Genomic DNA, 6,626 nt, shown 5'->3' on the forward strand with positions numbered 1-6,626 from the left:
GGAATTGGCTGGAGCCGCTGTCAGTCAGTGAGTGTGTGCGCGGGTGCTGAGGGCGCTGCCCACAGGCTGCCAGCACGCACACACACACATAGGAGCTCACGTGCTGTCGACAGGTACCGGTAAGTGTGACCTCCCGTGGTTTGGAAAATTCTCTGTTCCGGCACCGGTCAGGTCCCGAAGGTGCTGGACTAGAGAGGTCCAACCTGTACTAGCAAGCTATAGTTTCTCATCTCTTAATTTAATCCCCTTCCCTAACTTAGACAGCAAAGAAAAGCTGTAATACTCACCAGCCAATGACCTATCTGCTCTCCTGTGACATCCTTCTTTGATTTTTGTTGTTGTTTCTGAATTGAATTCTCGCTGCTCTCGCTCCTGCTCCTTCTGGTCTCGGGCCTCCTGTCGCCCCACTCTATTTATTCCACTCTGCTCCCGTTCCTTCTGGCACCCTCCAACCTGCTTTACCTGAGGACTACATTGTCCTAACTCACTGTGTGTAATGTCTGATTGACTCATATTAAACAAACCTTTCTCAGTCAATGCTTATATATATAGAAAAAGAATTACTGTAAACAACTCATTCTTTGCCCAACAATTGCAATCTAATCATACAAATTTCATGGATTAGGCAAAAATGACTTTGAAAAATAGTTACTTTGGGTTGAGTCATTGTGGGATCTAGACTTTAGATGAATTCAGTATGTCCCTGAATTTGCAGTTAGTCATACCACCTTTGAAACTTAAAGTGGCAGCTCTGAAACTGACTATGCTGTGCTCTCCCACGCGCACCAGTGAAACCTTGCAAATCATTGAAACTGACAAACTTTGGCTCGCCTGCAGTAAGTACACTGTTTAATTGCCTACTAAAAGTTAGACCCAAAGGGATTATGTGTAACTAGGGTTTTAACAGCGTTATTTCTGCTAATCAAAGTTTAAAGGTCTGGGAAACCAATTTTAATTTTGTGTAGTGTGAAATTTGTCCATTTTAATAAAAATAAAATTTTTAAAGAAACTTTTCCAAAAAACTCTTTTACATTTTTTTGAAGTTTCATAGGCTAGACTTTCCATTTATAATGTTTCGGCGGTATACACTTCTCGACTTTTCAATACCGCCCGAATATGGTTTGGGCTTTTTTCCCTGATGGTAGCGGTAGTGGACGGGTGGGAACAGTAGTTTTTCCTCTTGTAAGGCTGGCATCCTTGATAACGGCCTCACTGCGCATGCGCGTTTTTTCCCCCGCAATTTGGGGGTCAGGGGTCAGCCCATGCATGCGCAGATGAAGAAGGGAGGGGGAGAGAGAGAGGGGGAGAAAAAATTGTCTAGCAGCCTGTTTGAAAAGCATCTGTTTGCAGTTCTTGTGTGCCTATTTTTTTGATTCTATACTATACTATCCATACTATTATACTATTATACATAAAAAATAATATTATTAATAATAACAAATATTATAAAATAGATATTGAAGATCAGTTGATGGTCAAGGCAAAGGTAGCAGGGAGGAAGAGGGCAAAGAGATTCACCATGGACGCCCAAGCTGCCTTGATCCTCAAAGTGGAGGCACAGTGGAACCAATTGACCCAGGATGGTCGTGGAAAACCCAGCCCACTTGTATATCAGCGAGATTGCTGAGGTGGTGTGCTTGGTTGCCCAGGTCCGTTGGGGGCCAGTCCAGTGCCGTAAGCGCTGGAACGACCTTGTTTCTGCCGTGAGAGTAAGTAATAACTTTAATAACTTTAATCATACACTGATTCATTACTTAAAATGTAACACTGCCATATTGTGATTTTGTTAATCTTGGTAAACTTGGTGTTACACATTATGACTATAACCGATGATATATTGTTTCCCTGTAATTAATAAGGTGCAGTCATCATACATCACTTGAATGCTAGCGGTGCATTAATGGGACAGTGCTGAAAGGCACTGAGGGTGGGTATTGTGGATGTCTATCTATGTGCAGCATCACTTGCATGCTAATGATGCATTAATGGGACAGTGTTGAAAGGCATTGGGGGTGGGTACTAGTGCCTGTTATTGTCTTATACTATGCTATTGTCATCTTTTCAGAAAAAAATCGCTTTGAATAGAGGTGAGCATCAGCGCACTGGAAGAGGGCCGGCAGAGCTGGAAGAGCTTACGGATCTGGAAGAGCAGGCCGCAGCCCTCACAGGGACACATGATCGCTTGGCCATCCGTGGGGGTGCAGATCCAGTGTTGGCGCCACGTAAGTCACACATAATCCCTGGGCCGTGCAGCGTTCATGTAATATAGTCATGTGAACATAATTTGTAAATGATGCCAAGTGATGTAATGTAATGCTGGAACCATCATGAAATCTTATTATAATGCCATGCAGTCCCTGTAAATTCTGTTCATGTTCATTGCATGTAGCGTCTCTCGGTGATATATAATGCATTAATTTTTTTTTTTTTGAAATTCGTAGCCAATCGTTCCAATTCTTTGTCAAATCACAAACGCCAGAGGTCACCTTGGGCCCATTCAAGGATCACTCTGCGCCAATGCTCTTAGCCAAAAGGCCTAGAGCCACTGCACCGTTCCTGGAAGTACTGCAATACCAGGTTCGTGCCATGGAGGTGGATGGGTCAGGTCCCCCACACACTTCCGTGGAGGTGGATGGGTCAAGCCATCCCACCCACCTCCTATTTCCAAAAAAGCAAGCATATACCTTTCTGATCCAGGGAGAACCACCTTGGGGTTATGGTCAGTTACGCATGATCTTAGCCAAAAGGCCGAGAAGCGATATATAATGCATTAATGTTGCTCCTCTACATATGTCTGCGCAATGTAAGCATTAAAATGTTACCCTGACCCTCCCTCCCTTCCCCTTCTGCTTACCTCTTCTGTTATGTTTTCTGGCTAACCAGGAGCTTCAGCATATAGCGCCGATTGTAGTACATCTACTTTTGACCAGAGAGAACACCGAAAAGGAAGATGCTGATGATGACGAAACCATCTGACTTTCCGACACCCCCCCAACCCCCCCCCGCCAAGATGTGCCATTGAATGTTGAAGAAGGGTGCCGGCAACTCCGTAATACCTGTGACCATTTCATGGATTCGGCTCTGAGGAAGTGGCGGGACAAAGCGCTGTCCAGCAGGGCACACTGAGTGGTACAGCCTCCGTGCCTAATCCACGGATGCTCATTCGGCAGGAGAGGCTTGCTCGAAGTCAGGCAGACGTCGACCTGGACATGGTTGTGCTGTCTAGGGTGAACGTCGACATTGGTCGAGAGCTTCTCCAGGCAATAGGTGGATTAGACGGAAACATTGCCACGCAGTCAGCAAGCCAATCGGAGGACACGGCGGCGCTGATTGCGGTGGTGTGGCAAACCGCCGATTCCATTGATACCATGTGGCAGACGCTGGAATCGGTCTATGGCACTGAATCCCAAGGGGTCGTACCACCACTGCCGACAGCACATGGGAGTCAGGAGCATGGCAATACTTCTGACTCTGAAGATAGGTTGTCAGACCCTCCCTCTTCTCCAGATTCCTCACACACAGCGCTGCCAGCATCCCCCCCGCCCACAGCAGCAGCGCTTGAGGCACCCTGCTACACAACGCATTGGTCCCAACTGGGTCAGGGGTAGGGGTAATGGAAAAAAACAATGGGGGTTGAGGTGGTGGGGGGGTGGGGGAGAGGCAATGAGAATGATGGTTGGAGGTCGATATGTTGGCAGGTTGGATGGTGAGGGATTGTTTATTCAAAAAATTTTGGGCTAGATTTTACACTTTTGTTTGGGCGATATTTCCGGCGTGGGCGGTTAAAATAGGTTTTCAGATCGTCGGCTTCTCACCCATTCTCAAAGTACCTAGTCTCAATTTTTGAAATTGGGCATTACCACGAGCGATATGAAATGGGCAGTAGCGTTAAACCTCACTGACCTTCTGCTGTAAAGTGTCGCCGTCTTTAGCAACGGCATGGCAACACTCGATTCCTGCGATTCAGGAGGTCAAGGGTCATCATGACATGTGCAGAAGAGGAGACAGAGAGAGAGGGAGCTGAGAGGGACTGAAGGCGTGTCTGGGTGTGGTGTGGCTGCTTTGGGAGGAAGGAGGGAGAGTTTAGAGCTTTAGGGCAAATAGGGAAACAAAAATTAGCTGTTACCAGTCACATATTTGCCCGAATTTGGCCTATAATGGAGGGAGAGGAGGAGACATCACAGCACGCTGTGGAGACTGACGCTGGCGAGAGCAGTGAGGTCGGAAAGCTCAAAAGAGCGAGGAGGTTCTTGGATGAGGCAAATGCCTCCCTCCTGCAGGAGGTCAAGTTACGCTGGGGTGATTTGACACAGGGAGGGCGTGGGAAGCCCACCCCAAAGGCCTACCAGAAGATATGCACCGAGATAGCAGAGGTGGTCTTGTCGGTGACCAACGAGGTGCATGACGGCAACCAATGCCGCAAACGATGGAACAACCTTGTGGGATCTGCAATTGTAAGTATTACATTGATTTACATGGACTTATGTATTTATATAATTTGATTTGTAACAGTCATGAGTGACTGTCAGCAGATATGACGTCTTTCACTTTTACTGGGAATGTTTTACTCAAAGCCTGCGGTCACGGTGCACGTCTTTAGGTAAAGAATGATAATTATCATAATAATCATGATTACATCTGTCGGTTATGTGTTGTATCAGTGTCTGTGACAGTACCTAGCAATGATATCATGCAATGATATCATGCCATGTCGTCCTGTCACCTTTTACAGAAGAAGCTATCCACGATGAGGACCATGCAGAGGCGAACGGGTGGGGGGGCCACCAGTTGTCAGCGACATCACTGAGATGGAGGAGCAGGTGGTTGCAGTTGTGAGGAAGCAACCCCCCGGACAGCCACTGATGCATCTGTAGACTCTGAAGTGATGCCACATGAGTAAAGCTTACACCATTGCATAATGTAAAGTCAATAGATGCTACATCCACTCATATTCGAACAATCATACATGATAGATGATTTCTAAAAGTGTCATAGAAATAATGCTGGCTGAATGAAAATCATTGCAATGCAAATGTGTTGATGGTCATGAAATGTGATGGCTGTGATGATTTTGATAGCGGTGGTGCTTTTGTCGTGCATATGCTGTGTGTAGCGCTGGACTCATCTTGTGACCCTAGCACCCACTTCTCCTCTAATAACCTCATTTGTGTTTTGCAGCTCAGCCAGCAGCGCGGCCCCTGGCAAGACCACAGAGACCAGAAGGTGGGGCGCGGGGCCCGACTCTCCAGACGATCCTTCATCTGAGTCTCGCCGGTCAATCCACTGGGTCTGTTCTCTACGGATGAGAGTGCGAACTTCGAGGAACCTGCATCGCCACGCTCCAGAAGCCATTCCACCCCAAGGCCATCTAGTGGTCCTCCGGTCATTCCCGCCTCCACTCTGGAGGTACCGGCCCCAAGCACATCGCCACAGGGCACCCCATGATGGCATCGACCCCGCGGAGGTCGCGTGGACGCGGGAGGTCTGGTCCACGAACGCTACATGAGAGCGGAGAGATGGTACAGTTGTCCAGGAGGACTGTAGACATTGGTGACCAGCTCATCGAAGCATTGCGGGGCATATCCCGACAGCTGGCCACCATGATTGAGTACATTCCGTGGATGATGGAGGCTCTAGATGAACACTGCTGGCACAGGCCTCCCAGCGGTCCCAGAGTGCGGCACTCCATCCCTAGGTTCTGCACCACCACTGCGAACGTCAGATGAGAGCAAGGACCAAGATCCTGCTTCTGCATCAGAGAATGTTGCCCCCTCGGCAACCCCGCTCCCGTACATGCAACCACTGCCTCTGCCTTCATCCTCCCCCAATCAGGCACCGCCTAAGGAGCTCCTCGGCCAGATGCCGTGGAGCGAGGAGGGGAAGGGGTAGAGGAGGGTGGAAGGAAAGTGAAGTGCATCATGGCTGTGTTATATCTCCATCTGGGTTTATGCAATTTGTTGCAATGTATGGGGCAGGGTACCACCCTCCTGATTTGCATTTGTATTCTGTGTTGCTGGACATGTTGAGCATTTGATTGATGTAAATGGTGGAAAAAGTGGGATATGAGCGGGGATTGGGTGTTTTGGCTTTGATACTTATGATTTCAGACCAATGTCTGAACATAACCCTGTTGCGCATTGGCTCTGATAGCTGGACCTTTACACACTGGTGATTCCTTAACATGAAAGGGTTAAATAAAACTTAACTTAAATCAACGTAAACTTTAACTGACACCAAGGTGATGGGCACCATTGATGTCTGAGCTGCACACATGCAGCAGTGTGTCAGCATTGTCACTCACAGCGACGTTCAGGCAAATCGTTCAGATATCAGCTCCTCACGTAAGAGTCTTACAGCTATGTAGCCACCACGGGCACTTTCTTAGGGTCTGAAGGGAGTCGTGGGCATGGTTGCATAGCCAGCCTGATTATCTGGCCCTAGGTCAGCATCCAGCCCCTGGTCGTCCTCTTCCTCTCCTGAGGTGGAGCATCAGTTCCTTCTGATAGCCAGATTGTGCAGCATGGAGCACACGACCATAAATTTACCTACTTGCTCAGGGTTGTATTGTAGCTCTCCTCCTGAGTGGTCCAGACATCTGAAGTGCTGATTAAGCACAGTTATTGTTT

General features: G+C 47.9%; 1 pseudogene; it reads right to left on the reverse strand.

Annotated features, from left to right (window-relative positions):
* Positions 1 to 2,540: 2,540 nt before the first annotated feature.
* Positions 2,541 to 2,760, reverse strand: LOC139276532 (U2 spliceosomal RNA; annotated as a pseudogene).
* Positions 2,761 to 6,626: the final 3,866 nt, after the last annotated feature.

Source organism: Pristiophorus japonicus, chromosome 11 (genome assembly GCF_044704955.1).
Source record: "Pristiophorus japonicus isolate sPriJap1 chromosome 11, sPriJap1.hap1, whole genome shotgun sequence".
In the NCBI taxonomy this organism is placed as follows: domain Eukaryota; kingdom Metazoa; phylum Chordata; class Chondrichthyes; family Pristiophoridae; genus Pristiophorus; species Pristiophorus japonicus.